The sequence below is a fragment of the Sander lucioperca genome, chromosome 8 (assembly GCF_008315115.2).
Source record: "Sander lucioperca isolate FBNREF2018 chromosome 8, SLUC_FBN_1.2, whole genome shotgun sequence".
Lineage (NCBI taxonomy): Eukaryota > Metazoa > Chordata > Actinopteri > Perciformes > Percidae > Sander > Sander lucioperca.
Window position 1 is genome coordinate 35,951,515 of NC_050180.1, and position 22,782 is coordinate 35,974,296.

Genomic DNA, 22,782 nt, shown 5'->3' on the forward strand with positions numbered 1-22,782 from the left:
TAATTGTCATATGCACATTTAAGGAGGTTACTTCCACAACAAAAGAAGCAAAAGAGGAGGGAGGAGTAAATGATGCTAGGCTACATGTGAGCTGACTCAGATATAATTAGAAAAGTCGATCTACAGGAGAATAAAGAGATGAAAGAAATACAGAATGCCTGAGAGCCTTACAATATACCCCACTATGTTTTTATATTTGGATTGTAATCTGTTTCCCTTTACATAAAGATATTTCCAGCATATTGATTCAGAAAAAGGTAGAAATAGATGCATAAACATTCACCAGAATGCAGGAAATGAAGTGTTTAATGTTCAAAATGTTCAGGGGGTTGACCCCCCCCCCCATCATAACACATGTTAAGCATGTTTAGTTGACTTGTGGATAGGCCCACTGATGTTCAGTGATTTTAAAAGTAGCCTCAATTAGGCCTGCATGAAGTTGGAAATGATTTGCTGTTGCAAAGAATCATTTATGAATGCACTTTTTAAAAAGTTGTGGAAATAAAATACTCCCAGAATGCACCTGAACACACCTCCCTCTAAAAAAATATTTACATTTTATCAGTTGTTATTGAAACTCATCATTGTCTGGAACACACAAAAGATGGCATGTACTGCAGAGGCGTGTGTTAGGGCAGGCGGACGGGATTTTGGGGAAGGGGGGGCTCGGCTGTCCTTACCTACTCTAAGGGGAGGCTCACATTCACCCAATTTGAAAACCCCTGATCTATACTTTCTACTCCATTACATTTCTACAACGTTGCGAGAAATTGTCATTCAAGAACCAGGACAGAGCACAACTGAAAACTGAGCAAACAGAACGTAATCACTTGCTCAGGGAAGCCAGGAGGAGACATAAGGAAATAATTGAAGAGTTTTACAGAAATGAACTCAAAGAATTTATGGGACACGATGAAGGTAATTACTAATATGACACCAGCTCGAAAATGCATCAGTACTTCTGATGACCTGCAAAAAGATAATGAACTGAATGACTTCTATCTGAGATTTGAATCTCAGGACTTCTCTTCTGAATGGAAGAATGTTTTAGAGACAATTTCTGTCACAGAGCAGGACGCAAGGCTGATAGAACCTCCAGAGGTCAGATCACTTTTTAAAAACTAATGTACTAAGAAGGCCACTGGGCCAGATGGAATATCTGCATTCCTGTTAAAGACGTGCAGAGGAGCTCACACCAGCATGGTGCCCAATCTTTCAAAAATCAGTAGACTCACATGCCATACCCACCTTGTGGAAGAAATCAGTAATTACACCTGTACCTAAAAAATCCATCCATTGTAATGAAATGTTTTGAGAGGATAATGGTCACATTTCTTAAGCAAGATACTGGTGTGTTTTTAGATCCTTTTCAGTTTGCTTCTAGGCAGGGGCGTGGCACAGATGATGCTATCAACAGCATTTCACATCTGGTCAGTAAACACCTTGAGGACCCCAAGGCCTATGCATGCATTTTGTTTGTTGATTTCAGTTCAGCTTTTAACACTCTGCAACCTCACATGCAGAAACTGAAACACATGAACGTTAACTCTTTTATTCTCAACTGGTATTTTTCCTTTTTAACAAACCGTACTCAACAGGTCAGAGTGATAATGCTCTCACGGAGCCCAGGCCAATCAGCACTGGTGCCCCTCAGGGCTGTGTCAGCTCTCCAGTCCTCTTTACATTGTATACTAACGACTGCAATAGACTCCACACTGACAATTATATTATGGCCTTATGCACAAAGATAAAAGCCCAGCAATGTATCATACGGAAATTGAGGAATTTGTCCAGTGGTGCGACAACAACTATCTTGTGCTAAATGTGACCAAAACTGAGGAGATGGTGTTTGACCCAAAGGCCATAGGTGACAACAGGCCTGTAGTGATCAACAAGTTACCCATTACCCAGGTTAGCTCTTACAAGTACCTTGGTGTACATATCGATAATGCACTTAGCTGGAAGGACCACGTGAACTCTCTCTGTTCCAGACTTCAACAGAGAATGCATTTTCTACGAAGACTTAGAGTGTATGGAGTCGAGCAAAAAATGATGTTGCTGTTCTATCGTTATTCAATACTAGAGAGTATTGTAAGATATGGCATCACAACCTGGTATGGTAACCTGACAGTACAGTCCAAATCACAGATTGCCCGTCAGGTACAGACAGCTATGAAGATTATGGGGGTCAAAAACCATCTGTCCCCCCAGACAATTTATGAGCAGTCGGTTATCAGACAGGCACAAAAAATAGTTTCCGATCCGACTCACATACTTCACCCAGAATTTCAGCTTTTACCCTCTGGTAGAAGATTCAGGGTTCCTAGATGCAGGCTGAACCGATATAAACACTCATTTGTGCCTATGTCCATTAAGCTTCTTAACACTAACATGTAGGCTGGCTGGGTTGTGTCCTATGCCATCGTGCGATAAGTAGTGTACCGCATGGGCTATGTGGAAATGTGTCATTTGTGCAATACATAGGCTATTGGGGTTGTGCAATATGTTAGTTGTGCAATATGTAGGCTATTTGGTTGTGCGTTATGTCATTTGTCCAATATGTAGGCTATTGGGGTTGTGCATTGTCAGTGCACTGTGTAATTTGTGCGATACGTAGGCTATTGAGATTGTGCAATATGTCAGTACATTGTGTACATTGAGTAATTTGAGCAATATGTAGGCTATATATGTTAGCTGTGCAATATCGTACTGTGCAGGGAGTGAAAGGAGTAGTTAATGTGCTTACTATATGTATATGGAAGCATGTTTGTGTTGCATGACAGTATGTGTTGAGAGATACTTGTTTTTTGTGTTGTCTTTCTGTATTCTGGGTTGTCTTTTCTGTATTGTGTGTAGTCTTTGTAACGCTGCAGAATGGACAGAGTCCAAAACAAATTTCCCTTCGGGGACAATAAAGTATATCTTATCTTATCTTAATTCTATTTTCCCCTTTTACAGGGGCACAATATATGTGTGTATGTGTGTGTGTATGTGTGTGTGTGTGTGTGTGTGTGTGTGTGAGTATGTGTGTGTGTGTGTGTGTGTGTGTGTGTGTGTGTGTGTGTTTGTGTGTGTGTATGTGTGTGTGTATGTGTGTGTATGTCTGTGTGTGTGTGTCTGTGTGTATATGTGTGTTTGTGTGTGTATGTGTGTGTGAGTGTGTGTGTGTGTGTGTGCTTGTATATATGTGTGTGTGTGTATGTGTGTGTGTGTGTGTGTGTGTGTGTGTGTGTGTGTGTGTGTGTGTGTGCTTGTATATATGTGTGTGTGTGTGTGTGTGTGCTTGTATATATGTGTGTGTGTGTGTGTGTGTGTCTATCATCTCTTCTTTAAAGTGATTTTCCTCGGTGAAAGGTGCAAAACATAACCAAACATATTAAACATTAATAAGAAATAAAACTATAAACACAGAAACATGACATATATGTATATATATATATATATATATATATATATATATATATATATATGTATATGTATAGTGTACATACAGAATAAGTGTTGCATCAGAGAGAAGAGTCTGAATGGGTTGAGTGCATGTTTTAATTAAAACCATCTCAAACCAGCGTTCTGTCTGTCTCAGTCATCTCTGATCATCATTATGAACCATGACCCCGTTTTAGAGACATTTCAACGTTCCAGATAATAATGTAATCTGGTTCATCCTGTGTTGTCTCTGGGTCTGACTCTTCCAACGTGTCCGGCCCTTTAAATCTGGGTTTGGAAATAAAAATGAGCGTCTGAATGTTTTTATGAGTCAAAAGGAATCAGTCAGAAGTTCATCAGTGATGTCACGGCGCCCTCTGCTGGACTCACGCTCAAACTGTCATCTGTTCTCTCAATGGACATCTGCAGACACACTTCACACTGTAGTGTAGAAAAGATCTATATCTATATACGCTACCGGTCAAAAGTTTTAGAACACCTCAATTTTTCCAGGTTTTTATTGAAATTCATGCAGTTCAATGTCTTATTGTACTCTGAAATGAAAGAATAGAACAAATGAACAATTTAAGTTAAAAAATAAATCATGGAATCAATTTATAAACCAAAATGTATTCTAAATTTTTGACTCATCAAAGTAGCCCCCTTTGGCAGATATTTGGAAATCAAATATTCTCCAGAAAGTTCTTCCCAACTCTGTTGCAGAAGTTCCCATAAATGTGTGGCACTTGGTTGCTTTGCTATCACTTTTCTGTCCAGTTCATCCCAAACCAGCTCAATGGGGTTGAAGTCTGGAGACTGTGCTGGCCACTCCATGTTTTTAAGCTTACCATCTTGTTCTTTTTTGCTAAGGTAGTTCTGGCATAGCTTGGACTTATGTTTTGGGTCATTATCTTGCTGTAGGATGAACCCCTGACCAACTAGGCGCATACCAGAGGGTACTGCATGGTGCTGCAGAATGCTGTGGTAGCCGTTTTGGTTCAGGGTGCCTTTCACTCTGTACAAATCACCGACCGTGGATCCAGCAAAACAGCCCCAGACCATCATGCTTCCTCCTCCATGTTTGACAGTTGATGTCACACACTGAGGAACCATCCTTTCGCCTACTCGACGGCGTACAAAAATCCTGCATGATGAACCGAAGATTTCAAATTTTGATTCATCAGTCCAGAACACCTTCTTCCAGTCTTCAGTAGTCCATTGGCGATGTTTCTTGGCCCAGGCAAGCCTCTTTTTCTTATTCTGACGTCTTAGCAATGGCTTTTTTGCTGCAACTCGACCTATCAAACCTGCAGCTCCAAGTCTTCTCTTTAAAGTTGAAACTGAGACTTGCTTATTAAGAAGCTGTTGTCCTGTGAGCCGCCTATCACGTGAGATGTTGACTCTCAGAAACTTGTCTTCTGATTCTGTTGTGGCTTTGGGTCTGCCAGACCTCTTCCTGTCAGAGTTTCCCCCAGTTTCTAAGTGCCTTTTGATGGTGAAGAATACTGTACTCACTGACACCTTGACTTTCTTCGCAAATTCTCTGTAGGAAAGACCAACATTCTTAAGTGTTATGATGGTCTGTCTCTCTTCCATTGTTAATTGCCTTTTTCCCGCCATTTTTATAGCAACACACTACTTTCTGCAGTACAATACTGTTCAAATAATGCTCACGAGGGTACGGTACCACAGTGTGTTCCAACAATACTTTTATACAGACAGAGGGGGTTGTAAGTAATCCAGACAAGTTGGAACACCTGTGGGAGCTTTACATTGTTTACCCATTTCTTGTTCCCTGAAAAAGGCCTTTTTGTAAAATACATTATACATTATTTTTCAGTTTTGGGTAACCTAGACTTTTTTTTAACCTCAGGTACTTCACCACTTACCTTTGTACCATTTCAAGCTATTCATTGTACTTGAACTGCTAAAATTTCAATAAAAAAAACAAAAAAATGGGGTGTTCCAAAACTTTTGACCGGTAGTGTATGTAATATATATATATATATATATATATATATATATATATATATATGTGTGTGTGTGTGTGTGTGTGTGTGTGTGCTTGTGTGTATGTGTGTGTGTATGTGTGTGTGCGTGTGCGTGTGTGTCAAAAGGAATCTGTCAGAAGTTTATCAGTGATGTCACGGCGCCCTCTGCTGGACTGACGGTCAAACTGTCATCTGTTCTCTCAATGGGAATCTGCAGACACACTTCACACTGTAGTGTAGAAAAGAGCTGCTATATTGGAAGATCTTTAATATCTATGATATCTTTAATAAATCATCATTGAGTTTATTTCAGGGTTTAGGTGTCATGGTTGTAGTTTTTCCTGTGTCCTTGTTCATTATCTCTAGCCTGACAAGCCAGACCCACATCCAGATGTTGGGTCTGGGAACTCCCCATTGGTCAGGACTCAATCCGAGGGGCGGGATAAACGGTTGTCTTTCAAATTCCCTCTGCACCAATAGGATAGCACTACAACCAACCAGAGCAACGCTAGTTGATAGATTAAACTTTAAACTGCGAACATTAATTTAAAAATCACTTCAGAGCCGTTCTTTGTTCTTTTCTCAAAGAAAAGCTGAACTCCAAGTCTTCCAGAGTCGCAGCCAAAGCTGATTCCAAAGACCGCTGTTCACCAGCAGCAGCAGCAGCAGCCATAAGCCCCGCCCACCCACTCTATACACGATGTGATTGGCCTGACTAGAGTTTTTTTTTCCAGCTTGCAAGCCAACGGAGAGCACCTAGACCCCCCTGGCTGCGAATTACATTTGCTGCCGCTAGGGTGCGTCTAGATTTCTAGGCTATATTATCTCCTGTGTTTCTGTCTTCTCCATGTTCATGTTCCGTGTGTATGTTTCATGCTTCAGTTTTATTTTGTAGTCTGTGTGTTTGTTGGTATTTCCTATTTTATTTTGTAGTCTCTCTGTTTTTTGGTTTTGCGTCTGGTTTGACTTCCTCCTGTGTGATTGTCTGCCCGATGTGTTCCACCTGTCCTTTGTTACCTCGTTACCTGGTCTGGACTTTCTTTGGGCCCTATCTTGCAATGGGCACAGAGCAAAGCCCGACCACAAGTGTCTTTGCTAGTTTAAGACTGACGCATTTGCAGTTATCGGTTTCCCGCCCAGCATCCACGTCGTTTAAATAGCAAATGCACCCTAACCCATCTGTGGCCCATGGGTGTGCTGGTCTTACAGGGAGGTGTGTTCAGGTGCATTCTGGGCGTGCTGGTCTTACAGGGAGGTGTGTTCAGGTGCATTCTGGGCGTGCTGGTCTTACAGGGAGGTGTGTTCAGGTGCATTCTGGGAGTATTGCTATCTTGAGGCAGTGGGAAGTGATCGCTCCATTGACCAACAAAAATCTGGTCTAAAGTCAGTAACGCAGCATTTCATTGTTTTAACAGCAAATTAGTAAAATACGAGCACACACTATGCTTGTTACACACACAGGGACGCACAGCAGCTAACAAATAGTATTACGGAGTTTTGGTGGCATAGTACACGCCTAAAACGTACCTGCGCCAGGTGCTTCACGCCGTGCACTTACATCATTAAAATAGAGCCCTTCATCTCTCGTCGGTTCATCGTGGTCTCTCCGTGGTCTCTTCATGCGTTGATGCTTCCCTGTGGTTGTGAATGTTGGAGTCCAGTGTGCTTTAGATTTAGTTTGGATCTTTTATCTTTGTGTTTGTGTATGTACCTGCCTGCCTCAGGACACCTGTGGTTGTAGCCTTTTTTTTATTTTTGTATGTTTTTATTTATTTGACAGGGACAATGCAAACAGACATAGTGACAAAAACAAAGCTTGTCACTGAAGTGCTGCATAAAAAGTTTATAGCAAATGCTAATTTTCAACTCCAGTCCCTGGTTGGGCTTTTATACAAAATAAAATGTACATACTTAACTATTTCAATTCAAAAAATCAAAACATGATATATAAACAACTCCAGTCCTAATAAATAGAATAATAAACATAGTATAAAAACATGCATATCAAATACAAATCTGACCTACTGACAGTAATTAAAAATGAGTACACTTTTGGTTTGTTTTTAACCAGTTTTTGAGCCTGAAGGTAAACACTCTGAAGTCAGTTCTAGTCTTGATGTCAGATGGTAATGAGTTCCAGAGTTTAGAGCTCTTCACAGAGAAGGTCGTCTGACCTAAGCTGGTCCTGCAGTTCGGTATTTTGCAGTCATGATTTGAGGAACTTCTAGTGACTCTGGTGCTGCTCAGTCTCTCAACAAATGAACTTAGTGGCTTAGGTGCTAAATGATTAATGCACTTATGAATTAATTTAAGGAAGCAAAAATTGCTAAAACTCTCAAAATTCATTAAATTATATTTCTTAATGATGGTACAATGATGGTAACGTGTTGGTTTTTTATCCATGATTTTTATAGCTCTGTTGTATACAGAACCTATGCATTTGGTTGCAGTGGGAGCGGCTTGTGGCCATGCTGTCATGCAGTACGATATATGAGTAAAAATCATAGCATGCATGTATAGCAGGGCTGCCTGTTTTGGGATGTAGCTTCTGATTAGTTTGAAACAGTTGAGATTACTTTGTGTTGTTTTTAAGATTTTCTTTATGTGCTTGTCAAATTTTAGTTGAGGATCTAGAACCAATCCTAGATATTTAAACTCTGTAACTGGATGAATTTCTTTATTTTGTATATTAATATTAAATCTACCTTTTAAATCAAGTTTTTTAATGGAAAAGCACATGGAAACTGTTTTTGAGAGATTTAGAACTAACTGATTTTGAATGAGCCATTGTTGGATGTCAGACATACTAGTGGATAGTACAGCTGCAGCCTGCTCAGGTGACCTAGTGGGTGCATAAAGAACAGCATCATCCGCGTATAACTGACAACTGGCATCTGAGCAGTGCAGAGGTAGGTCATTTATAAAGAGACTAAACAGCAAAGGGCCAAGTATAGAGCCCTGAGGAATACCCATTTTTATGTCTGAGAGTGCAGATATGTTTTGATCAATAGATATGTTTTCTTTAATACATTTTCTTACTGCCCCAGCCCTGACATCCATTGCCCCTCTGACTATCAGGAAACCTAGAGCCAAATCTCAGCCTTGGCTGAATAGTGACACTCGTGCTCTTAGACGACTATGTTGAAAAGCAGAGAGAAAATGGAAAAAGGACAGGCTACATGTGTCTTTTGAGATACTGAAAGGCTGTCTGACTAATTATCAGTTATCGGTCAAAGCAGCAAGGGCCAAATATTTCGCCAACATCATCTCCCAAAATCACCACAATCCCAAAGCCTTGTTCCATACAATACATTCAGTTCTCACCCCTGTTGACAACACTTGTCTTGTACCATCCACAGCCATTTGTGAGGATTTTCTAACATTTTTCTTAACAAAAATAGATCTTATTCGTTCAAATATCTCACCGCCCATTTATGATCCTGGTCTGATGCTTGCCCCCCATGCCATCCTAAATGGCTTTCAGCCTGTATCTCTGTCTCTCGTCTATGACACTATTGTTCATACAAGGTCCTCCACCTACCCTCTGGATATTGTTCCCTCACACCTTTTAAAGGATGTATTGGACACTGTAGGTCCCACAATTTCCCTTATTATAAACAGCAGTCTTGCCAATGGAACTGTCCCATCTATTTTTAAACATGCAATAGTTCATCCTCTTATTAAAAAACCGAATCTCGACAAATCAGATTTAAATAATTTCCGTCCCATTTCCAAGCTTCCCTTCCTGTCTAAAGTATTGGAGAAAATTGTTAATGCTCAGCTATTGTCTCATTTAGATAAATACCAACATCATGGAAAAATTTCAATCTGGGTTCAGGGCTCGGCACAGTACAGAATCGGCCCTTCTCAAAGTCTCAAATGACCTGCTACTGGCTTTAGACTGGTAAATGTGCCATCCTAATTCTGTTAGACCTTAGTGCAGCATTTGATACAGTGGATCACAATATTTTATTAAATCGTCTTGAGGACCAGGTTGGCATCCAGGGCACTGCCCTCAAGTGGTTTGCCTCCTATTTAGCCGATAGGACTTTCTCTGTTAACATTGGCAGCCTTTACTCCTCCACAGCCCCTATTACTTGTGGAGTACCTCAGGGTTCCATTTTGGGACCTATTTTATTTGCTCTGTATATGCTCCCTTTGGGCTATATATTCCGCCAACACAATGTCTCTTTCCACTGCTATGCCGATGATACACAAAACTATTTGCCGTTAAATCCGGGGGATTAAAACTCGATTACATCCATTCTTAACTGCCTCCAGGATGTGAAATGCTGGATGGCCAAAAACTACTTACAGCTGAATGACTCTAAAACAGAGGTGATTCTTCTTGGTCCCCCAAACACCACAGCAAGCATAGCTAGCCACCTGGGTCCGCTGTCTCTTAACCTTCACGTCCATGCAAGGAATCTCGGTGTCATCTTTGATTCATCACTTCGTTATGAGAAACAGATCAATTCCGTTGCTTTTTTCAACTCCGGAATATTGCCAAACTGAAGACCATCCTGTCTTCTGCTGACATGAAGACTGTCACCATTGCATTAATCTCCTCCAGGCTTGATTATTGCATCTCACTGTATCTGGGTATTGGCTATTCCTCTTTGTCTCGCCTACAGCTGGTGCAAAATGCTGCAGCGAGACTTCTGACTGGCACAAGGAAAAGAGAAAGCATCACACCGATTCTGGCATCCCTGCATTGGCTAAATACAGGATTGATTTAAAGATTCTTTTATTTGCGAATCAATTATTTTTAACTGTTCCTAGATCGAGTTAGTGGGTAAGGGAGATCGTGCCTTTTCTGTGGCAGCTCCAAAGCTTTGGAATAGTCTCCCACTTTGTCTCAGATGTTCCCCCTCCATTAACAGTTTTAAAACACATCTCAAGACATATTTGTTCTCAAAGGCCTTTGGTTGATCTTAGAGGTTTGTAGCATCATGAGATGATATTGTACTGTATTTCATTGTATTTTTTATTTATTTATTTTCAATTTGTACAGTACTTTGGTCAACTTTGGTTGTTTTAAATGTGCTATATAAATAAACTTGACTTGACTTGACTTGACAACACAACCACAAAGAGACACAACATGACCACAAAGACACACAACACATCTACAAAGAGACACAACACGACTACAAAGAGACACAACATGACTACAAAGAGACACAACACAACCACAAAGAGACACAACACGACCACAAAGACACACAACACGTCTACAAAGAGACACAACACGACTACAAAGAGACACAACACAACTACAAAGAGACACAACACGATTACAAAGAGACACAACACGACTACAAAGAGACACAACAGGACTACAAAGAGACACAACATGTCTACAAAGAGACACAACACGACTACAAAGAGACACAACACGACTACAAAGAGACACAACACGACTACAAAGAGACAACATGACTACAAACAGACACAACACGACTACAAAGAGACACAACACGACTACAAAGAGACACAACACGACTACAAAGAGACACAACACGTCTACAAAGAGACACAACATGACTACAACAGAACCACAAAGACACAACACGACTACAAAGAGACACAACACAACCACAAAGAGACACAACACGACCACAAAGACACACAACACGTCTACAAAGAGACACATCATTATCTACATCAATTTATGGAGCAAATGTTTTTATTTATGTAATGGAAATTATTATTCTCCCGTATTGTTCAAAACTTTCTGCATATTGAAAACATCATCATGTGTTTAAAGAGGTTTGTTTTCAGGAATCATGTTCATCTCAACAACTACTCTGCCAGGCAATGAGACCAATAGTTTAAAAAATACTACACACTACCTCACAATAACTACATGTTCATCTCAACAACTCATCTGTCACAGAATGAGACCAATAATTTAAATCTACATAAAAGACAGGAGTGGGTTGTCTCTGTTATTATTGGAGAGGGACAAATCTCCCTCTATATTGGTTTGGACCTGCTAGCACCTAGCATGCCAGCGTGGGGAGAGGGACACGTATCATTCAAAATGAAGTGACCTTTTTGTAAGAGGAAATTAATGGGAATTATTTCAACATGACATATTTCTTTTATTAAGCTCTTTGTTTTAAATACTAACTTCTTCCTTAAACTGCTGCCAAGAACACTGTCAGTCTGTGTGTGTGTGTGTGTGTGTGTGTGTGTGTGTGTGTGTGTGTGTGTGTTCAAGTTAAGCTGTTTGTTTTAAATACTAACATCTTCCTTAAACTCCTGCCAAGAACACTATCAGTCTGTGTGTGTGTGTGTGTGTGTGTGTGTGTGTGTGTGTGTGTGTCTTTTTTCACCATTTTGCTCTACCCACCAGGTCTGGATTTGTTGCGGCACGGCTGCGGCCATGACTGACAGCTGTAGTCACGAGGACCCACGAGATCTCACGAATTCACGTAGAATAGAACCACAAAACCAGCACCAGTTAGTTTCATCCAGAGGAGTAGAGGGGAAACTTCCCCTGCTGCTACCCAGATTTGCATTTGTATAGCTCACAGCATTTTCATTTACATGTTAAAGCCTCCCCTAGAATTAGTGGGAGGGGGGGTCATGGGGGGACAACTGCCAAGCAAGGCCCGCTTCAATTTCCGACAATTCACAGCAGTTTTCGGTGTTGCCTGTAAATTGCCGTGTACAGTCGTAAACCTGAAGTTCCACGACAATCTACAGTGCTGCTTACTGACGAAAATCCCACTTTTCATGCAATGTGCTATATGTCTGGTTCTCTCTCCCACCTCGTGACATACTGACTCAACCACCGTGTCCTTTAGCGTCTGTATGGGACACAGCGGGCAGAGCAGCAGCTCCACCGTGGTGCTGTGGAATGATGGATTATGAAGAGACAACGGTAGACTTTCAGCCAACCAGGGGTCATTTCCTATCCTGTTCTAGTCCCGCGTGTCTCCCTAACCCTAACTAAGTGGTTTTACCCTGAGCCTTGAAAAGTAATGCCAAGGGTCCTGAAGCAGTCTGAAGCAAACACACTTTACATCAAAGTTGTCCCGTCAGAGCCTTTTCCTATCGCGTCCCTTCCTCTGAATAACCTTCCTGCTGATATCAGTTCAGGCCTTTAAATCCAATCTCAAAACTCATCTTTTCACCTTAACGTTCAGTTATCTGCTAATTATTGGCAGGTTACTCATTGTCCAATCACCTTTAAGAAGTCATATTCCAAAGACTTTTATCTTATTACTTACTGTTAGGGAAATTATAATACATACTTTCCCTCTTGTTATTATTAAACTGTTTGCATAGAATGCCATATTATAATGATTGGGGGGTCATTTGGTTGACTCTTTGAACAACGACCGGCTTGAATTGCTGTTTCTTACAGAGGCCAGTTCCCGCTGGAAGTGAGGAAAAGGTGACGGGATTCACTTTTTGAACAGCGACAGGACCACTGAACAGACCTAGTATATATATAGGTGAGATGAATTTTATTTCTATCCGGACAGACTGCTTGTTTAAAAACGGTGATGGTGTCTTTAATGCCTAGAGTATAACTGTGTTTACCTAATGATGGGACAATCAGAGAAATGAATAAGTAACAAGTAGGTCGATAGGAAAAGGACAATACATGTCCCTTGTCTTGTGGGAAGACTACTGAAATAAAAATATCTGCCTATAACAGCAGAGAAGAAACCTAGTCGAGATAAAATTTTGTTTCCTTGACCAGAAAGACTTTGATTCCGCTAGGGTATTCTCTTTCTTTAGTGCCACTGTAGGAACTGTACAACTTGCAGGTGAATATCTGGTTGGAGTTTACCTAGTGACAAGACAATCAGAGAAACAAAGCAAAAATGAGTGGTCTGTCTGGTAAAAGTAATAAAAATATCTAATGGTCTTATGGCAACTAGTTCAAAGCCTGTGTGAGGAGGCTGCGGTAAAAATGGTAACTCCGTGTAGCACGTTAAAGAGACGGGAGCTCGCTACTCCAGGAGACAGGGTAGGACTCTGTAAGAAAATAAAAAAATAAAAAATAAAAAGGAGATAAAATATAAACTGGGAATTGCTTGATTGATATAAGAGTGTCTCCAGTGATGAGATTCACTGATCAAGGTACGCAGCTCAGGTGAACTCCAAACATGCTACCTGGCTCTTAATGAAATCAAGTAATTCAGGAGGGAAGTTAAAGATAAAAACTTACATGAAAATAAGATATAATATAAGTTAAAGATAAATCTTATAAACGGTAAGAGATAATACTTTTATACTATAAAGATAATAATATATAATATACTAATATACTTTGTATATTAAAGGGGTAAACAATTGTTGCAAAAAACAGTTAGGAAAGTGATAGGAAGAAAAAGAGAGCAGAAAATCTTAGAGGAATCAAGAGCTTTAGAGAGAGAGAGACAGCCAAGGACGAGAGCCTATGAGAGACTGGCTCAGATTCCACTGCAGGTGGAGGAGTCTGAGAAGACTGAACTAGAGCATTCACACAGCGGCCTCACAGACCAGAGACAGATAAATGTACTTTTGAATTAGGATAATGGAGTTCCTATTGATATTACTGTTGTTGGTACAGAGATCATATCTCTGAGGCGTTATGTTGTTTCACCAGTATATATTGTGTACAGTATGTATATGTTGATGGATTGTATACGAGTTATATTTAACACAGTTACTTTCACTCAGAAGTCAATTATATATGACCTATTATTTGCCTTTATCTGAGCGATATTTAAATGAAAGTTTTCCTATTAATGGAGTAAAATATGCTTTTTTCCAAAATACCAAAAGCTGAGGAAAATTGTGAAAGTACAAAAGTAAAATGCTAAAGAAAAATCAAAAATACAGGTGATTAGAATTTGTAAAAATAAAGCTGACAAAGACTAAATATATTTTCTTGAATGAACTTTTGAGCTGATGTAACTAGGGAATTTCCCCAGTGTGGGATAAATAAAATCTTTCTTATCTTATATAGGTGATAAAGAAACAGTTGATTTTTGATTTCAAAGACAAATTATGTCATTTTTAGGAATGACAAATTTCTTTCAAAGACAAAAAGGTCAGTAGCAGTTTTTTCAAATGCTTTTGGATATTATTGCAATCTGAAATATTTTGGTTAAGATGAATTAGGATTTTTGTACACAAAACATATGTTTATGAAATATGTTTTATTGTCATCAAACTGACCGACACATATATAGGCCTACAGGTCCAGCTGAATGATTAGTTGTTGTTGAATCACTTAGTTGATTGACAGAACACTGCTTTGATCATTTCCAGTTTCAAAAATGTGAGGACCTTTCTATTTTGTTGATTTTAATACCTTAAGTACATATTTTTATGATACTTTTCTTACTTAGGTAATTTTTTTTTTTGGAATATTGCTGGTAACAGAAAATGTGTAGAGTTTGGAATCAGTACTTTTACTTACTTTGTCCACTAGAAGTATCTGTATGAACCTTATTGAAGTGACAACATTTTTGAATGGATGATGTCATAGATCAGAAATAGAAAAGCAGTGTGTTGGATGCAAACTGGAGAAATCCTCCTTTACAGAGGACAGCCGGAGGAGGAGCTTTCCAGAGAATACACACACACACACACACACACACACACACACACACACACACACACACACACACACACACACACACCCAGAGATAAGAGAAAACCACGACTTGTGCATGTGGAATTTAGGTTCAGCAATGAATTTGATCCACATTTTTGTTATAAATGATATAATGTGATATGTTCCCATATCAGGTAACAACTTGGATAAAGAAGACTGCAACACTCAGTGCTTTTAATTCATAATGATTTTTAGAACTACCAGACAGCGATTAGTATTACTTTGTGTTGCAAACCAAAGATAAAAATAAAATAAACAACATATTTTTGTTTAAATCATCTGAGATTTCATCCTAAAAGCAGTTAATTTAATATTGTACTCTAGTGAGTTTTTCAGTCAAACTGCACTATAGACTTTGTTTGTATTTTCAGTTGCTATATCACAAATTGTTTAAACTAAATTATTAATTGATATTGATTTATTTTTCTTTTAAAGTAATTATTTATTGAACTTTTTATTGCTTTTATACAGGGTTTGCTGTGTAACACAGGACAGAGTGTTAATGGCAGACCACTAACCACTAAACAGATTATTTACATATGCTGTGTGATTGAGTCATGAGTTTTGTCATGCCTCAACAGGAGGGATATAGTAAAAGTTATAAATAAGGTGTTTAATAAATAAAGTGTTCACATCATTTTGATTTTAAAAATACTCTAAAGAAATGTTTTGTTTCAATTTTTGTGTTGTTTTGATTGACTTGCACTTTTTTGCAAAACCAACCAGTAAGATAATCTGAGGCCTAAAGAGAACAATTTCCAAAAAACAGTGTTTCCTTTTCAGCACAATTTGTATGGATTTTCTCGAGTTAAACAAACAGGAGGGAAAGAAATGCTGTTTTCGAATTATTAAAGTTCACTAAAACGAGTAAAAGTTTTTCCAAGTGATAATATTGATAAAAGAACAGATAATGCTTCTCAGAGTTCTGTTTTGTGCCAAACAGTGTCTCGGTGTGTCAGAGACCGGGTCCATCTCACCCCCCCTCCAGCTGCAGGACCGGTGACAAACTGTACCAGACGATTGACGACAACCACCACCACCACACCACAGCACCGCAGAACCTAGCACAGCTAGACACGATAGAGGTTTGTGGTCTGGCTACGGTTCTCGGCCCAGAGGGAAAGGGATGGTGGACCAGTGCTAGCCGTCTGGTTGTGACTCCAGCATCTGGAGATGCACTGTGCCAAACCAAAGAGCCAGCAGCAAACCACATGCCCTACCCAAAGCCTTGATGAACATTCTCTGATGAACTGATGACGCTGAAATGAGAAGGCTTCGGAGGGGTCAAACATATGACCCCGAGGCCTGCTTCACCAAAGAAAAATACACTCAATCCTATCTGGAGGAACGGGACCACGGCCAGCAGACGGACTGAGAGAAGGAGGCGGGGGGAGAGAGACTGTCCTGATCTGACACATCTGACGCATTGTGAAGTTAAGTAGTACACTGACTCACATTCTGAAAATACACATATTTTGATCAAATGAAAAGTTTTTATTTACATGGGTTAAATTTGATCCTTAACAACAGAAGCTGTTTGCAGTGTATAATTCATCTGTTCATGTCTTACAGATTCACAAACAACTGGCAATGATTGAGATCAATATCTGATTAAAAATGTTCAGTATTGACGTGAATGCTTAATGATGTACAGTATGAGTAATGGACTGAGAAATTGCAGAATTTTATTCATATACTCATTTAATGTTGTATTATTAGATGCCCAGCTTGAAGATAACTGGCGACATCGACTCTTTGTTATGACTATAAACTTTGTATTGCATTCCACCTTGTGTTACAAAAGCTGTTGTAAGAGAGCATTTCGGTTTTTTTTTCACTTTTCTGTACTCACAAAATGAGTGCTGTAAACTGATTCCTTGACACACACACACACACACACGCACACACACACACACACACACACACACACACACACACACACACACACATTCCCAAGTGTGCGTTCTGTAGAAGTCTCACATGAGGAACTAACCCTAACCCACAGGAGTAATCAGATTACAGATGGGCAGGACTTTCATCAGAATCAGAATTGATTTATTAAGTTAGTAACACGAAGAAATAAAGTAAGTCCCATGGTTGATGAAACAGGGAGGATCTGGTCTATAAAGAGGCTCTGAGTTCTGGTCTCTGCAGCAGATCAACAACAGCTAAACCATGGGGAACAACTCTAGTACACCTAGTAACACCAATACTAATACTGGGAATGTTGTTAATAGCGGGAACAGCGATATTAGTGGAGGCAATATTGGTGGTTCTGGAAATTCTAGTAAGTATGTTTCTCAGTAAATTGTGTTGTGGTGATTAATAGATTTTATATTATAATTATTAATACTTTAAATTTTTGCAATATATGTGTTTTAAGTATTTTATAAATGAAGTGAGACTTAAAATAACAGGAAGTTTTTGTTTTCAGACTCATTTGTTTTTTCATTATCTAGTAGGATTAGTCGTAGTAGACGCAGTATGTGAAATGGTCACGTTATTTAATCTATTGATTCGTGTTCACAGGGACGTTTTTTTTTGTTTTTTTCGTGGTGGCCAGCACGAAAATGTGAAGTAATGTATTTCAATGGGAAGCATATTTCGTGATCACGGCACGAAAACGGTAGGGAGTAGTATAAAGAGCCGAAAATCCACGTAGGGAGGTTGGTCGGGGGGGTGGATGGGTCAACCAACACAGGACTTTCACCCCGGAGACCGGGGATCACGTCCCGCGTGCTGCGTTTTGTTTCCCCGTTGTCTTCCTAATCACAACCGTCTCGTTATTGTGGCGCGTCCCCCGCGGCCGCCTCCCAGCATATGAGGCATCCTTTCCCCGTTGTGTATTTTGTGCTGGCCACCACAAAAAAAACGAGAAAAACGTCCCCGTGAGCACGTATCAATAGATTAAAAATAACGTGACATTTACACAAACTGCTGTGAGACTGGGTTGGATTAGTAGTGCAGATTACAGAAACTAGATTTTACGTTATTCATTTCTATAATGATTTGACGATGTGACTCTGGTCCCAAACACACACTGAGTTCACTCTGATTACTGACACTAATCTGTGAAACATGTTGCATGATGCCTAAATGTTGTTCTTTCCAGTAACGATGAGGTCCGCGCGTTCACTCTGTAAGATATGAAGTTTATTTATGAACTTTGAACTTTTATTATATTTTTTCATATTGAATTATACATGTTAATCCTTTTGTTTAGCCCTATTTGCCTATTACCTAATAATTACACAATTTTCTCTTCAGCTTTGAGTAAACAAATACATTCTACAAGTCAACTTAATTTTGCAATATATTAACTGTATTTATTTATTCTGTATAATTCCAAGTGTTGCAGACTATATTTACATGTTTTCTAAATGTGTTTCTTTGTAGTGTCGATGCCGCCTTCTCGCAGTAAGATATGAAGTTTATTTCTAAACAACTTTCAGACTTTTATTATAATCATTATTTATATAAAACGATACATGTTGTTAATCAATTTAAGTAATTCCATAATTCCTCTTCAGCTGTGAGTGAACCATGGAGGAAAATAGCTTGGGGGTGAGTTCACTTTGACTTGTTTCTGCTCTCTGCTATTTAACATAATCTACACAAGTGTAGTATTGGCTTTAGTTGCCTTTATTGATAGGAGGGATTAAGTAAGGAATGTGTGAGAGAGAGGGAGGTGACATGCAGCAAAGGGCCACAGGTCGGAACCAAACCTGCGGCTGCTGCTAATAGGACTGAACCTCTCTACATGCATGCTCAACCAGGTGAGATAACCAGGCACCTGAGACCCCGAACTTTTGATTAGATTTTTATATATCTCAAACAATCAACAGTATGTTGTGAAAGAAAAAAAAGAAAAACACAAAGATAAAAACACAAACAGACAAATCAGCTTTTACCAAAGAACAACATTAAGAATAAGTTCAACAAGAGCAGGCAGAGGCATAATGCGTAGAGAGCCCTGCCCCTACTTCACAATATCATATTATTACAGGAACAATCAAATAGATATGCACATACAGCATACACACATTATAGGTCGTACAACACTTACACTTACAGCAATACAACAACATACAACTATACACTTACATTACATTTACCTGCTGGATCCTGCTGGACCCTGCTGGACCCTGCTGGACCCTGCTGGATCCTGCTGGATCCTGCTGGATCCTGCTGGATCCTGCTGGATCCTGCTGGACCCTGCTGGATCCTACTGGATCCTGCTGGACCCTGCTGGACCGTACTGGACCCTGCTGGATCCTGGGCCTGGTGCTAGCTGGTTCTTATTCTGGATTAGTGTTTCTTCTGATTAGTGGTACTGTAGATCCTTGGAGGAGACTTTGCCGGGAGGAGAGCAGGTTGCAGCTCTGGAGACAGACCTTCAGGTAGCGGCTGTAGCAACTTGAAATCAAAAGCCGGTGCCTGGTGAGTCTACCCTTAGTAACACAGCAACAGGAAGCTTGTTGCTAGGTTAGACCCAGCAGAGAGTTGCTACAGCCGCTAACTGAAGGTTGGCTTTGGATTTAATCCAGTAAACAAACTATCAAAATGTTCTTTAACCAGAGTTCTGTCAATCTGCAGCCGATTGCTCTTCCTTAACCAACGGATGTTTGTCTCAGTATAATTAAGATAAGATAAGATAAGATAGACTTTATTAATTATTAAACTGACAACTGAATGGAGAAGTTTAGATAGAGGCTTTCAGTGAGGCTCAAATTCTGTTTCAGAGCAACTGAATTACATTTCATAATAGTACACTCACTTTTCAACTCTATTGGAATTCAGTTTCAAACGTACACACGAGTTAGACTTTATGAAAGGAAACTGGACTTCTATCAAGCGGGAGAAATTTGGGGAATTCTTTAAAATCTAAAATGAAATGTGATCCTGTCTTAACAGAGACAATGCGAGGGATCTCCAGTATGTGAAGGAGTATAAGCCTGGAAACAAGGACATCAAACATGTCCGAATCCTTCTGTACGGACCCAACGGAGCTGGAAAGTCCAGCTTCATCAAGTCTGTCAGCAGCGTCATACGAGGCAGAGTGACTACTCCTGCTTTGACCTCTGACAAAGTTACAGTGGAACAGTAAGACAACTTTAGATCAACCTCTAAAGCAACATCGGCTGTTTGATAATCTTTCTCTTTAACTTTTCCCCCAAATTAACCCTAACTAAATGATCTGCATGAGAATAAACAGAGTTTAGTCTGACATTAATGTATCAGGGACGTCATACAGAATAAACACTGCAGAACCATAAATCTGTAGATTACTGTGATTAAAACGAGTATTTAATCTTTGTGTGTTACAGTATGAAACGTTTAAAATCAGAGAAGAAGAAGGAAACCCAGAGGCATTCTGTCATTTTGTCTTCAATGACGTCATGGATCTGAAGGATGGAGATGGAATCAGTTCTGACGACATCAAGCTGACCCTGAAAGGACATGTGAAGGAGGGTTACCAGGTACCACTCTCACTTTAGTCAACTTTAAAGAGACCCTATTATACTGCATCAGCATCATATCTGTACTCTTGGGGGTCACTAAAATAGGTTTACATGCTTTGATGTTCAACAAACATATTATGTTTCTCTTACTGCCCATTGCTGCAACTCTTCTGTCTGAATCACTGTCTGAACTTGGCCCGCCTTTCTGAAAAACCTGGTGCACTCTGATTGGTCAGCTGGCCCACTCTGTTGTGATTGGTCAACCAAATTACAAACAAGCAGCTGGCGGGCTGCGCTGGCTGAGGCTGCACATATGGGCAGCACATCTGAAAAACTCAGCTGGCTTTCTCAATCAACAAGATCATTAACGAGGAATTTCAAAGAGGAATGTGAGCGAGACGTTTTAGGCAGTTGAGAACAAGTGCTCTCTGGGGGAGAGAAAGATCCATTTGGAGTGAAATGTGTTCTTTTGTACTTTATATATCTATTACATACACAAAAACTATACAGCACACTAAAATACGGGGAAAATCCAAAAAAGCTTAACAGGGGCTCTTTAACATGAATTAGTGATCAGCTAACATGACGTTTGTCATTTTAATGAAGTAAGAGTTGAAATGCTGCAACACCAGCAGGGCTATTATAGTTTAGTCAACCATTATAACCTTGCCTAGGGCTGTGCAATCATTCAGATTTGGATCACCAGTTCACCTCCTAACAATCACAAAAACATTTCAAAGGGTTTTCACTGTTGATGTGTAATTATTTTTAACTTCAATGGATGCAACATCTTTCCAAAAGTCAACCAGTAATCGTCTTACACTCTTAAACACAGTGTCATAATGTAATTGTGTTTTCCAGTTCAAGCCTTCCTCTCCACTGTCTGATGATGACCCAGGCTACAACCCCCGTCCCTCTGCAGACGACCAAGTTCATGTTCTGGTTTGTGTGCTTTCTGCTAACTCAGCAGAAATCCCAGACTCAGTTCTGAAGAAGATGGCAGACATCAGAGAGGCAGCCAGTGAGCTGGGTAAGCAGGTTAACTTGATCTCAAGTCAGTGGTCAGACTCCAACACTCAAACGGGAGTTCAGCACTTTAACACTGAGTCCATACTCAATAATTTATCACAGTTTGATACAGCCCATAATACAAAGATCAGGACTAAAAAACTCAAATAATGTTCAGGTTTCAGATCAGATTTAAGCTTTTTCCTGACGTAAGTTTACATTTTTACTGAGAGCTTGTTCAGACATGTTTATAGTTTTTTATAGTTGTTTGTTGGATTTAATGAAGAAAAAATTCCTGAAAAAGCTAAAATACTGAGTGTGTTTCTGTCTGCAGGGATTCCCCAAATGGCAATAGGCACCTACATTGATTCAGCCTGTCCTGAAACTAAAAAGGATCTGAAGAATGTGTACAAGAGCCAGAACCTGAAGCAAAAGGTGAGTTTGTACATAAATATAACCTCAAGTGTTTTAACTTTGTAGTCCAAATATGTTCAGTATATGAGCACAGAAACCCACATAAGTCCCATTGTTTACCACTCAGGTGAAAGACTTCAGCGCAGCAGTGGGAGTCCCAGAGAACTACATCTTTCCTGTGAAGAACTACAGTGATGAAACCAACATCAATGATGATGTCGACACTCTGATCCTGAATGCACTGAGACAAATGATCAACCTTGGAGACAACTTCATTTGCAAAATGTAAAACTATGTTAGAGAAAGCAGTGAGTCTGGGATGTCCAGTTATAATCTGTTGGCAGGTCTCTTTGACAGTTAATGTCTGTATTTGATGAAGACTGTTGTCTCTATAAGACAGCTGGGATCTGATCCTAGTGGCCAACACATACATGTAATTGCATGTTTGCATGTTTGTGATGAATAAATTCTGTGGCTTGCAGTCAGTGTGCAGGTGTTATTATTTTCATCAACATTTCTTTTATTTCTGTCTTCCTGAAATCACAGAACACACACACGTCAGCCTCTTACACAGCTGCACTAACTCAGGATTTACTTTAATTTCCTTCTCCATAACAACATTATCTTATTTAAACAATATAAATGATCACATTACATTACTACCCACACTCATATACTCTCTAGCAACTTACGTACATACATAATGAGAGCAACTTTCCCAGTGCCTTAAAGCCTGCTATAAATCTGCTATAACCCATGTGTATAAATCTGCTATAACCCATGTGTATAAATCTGCTATAACCCATGTGTATAAATCTGCTATAACCCATGTGTATAAATCTGCTATAACCCA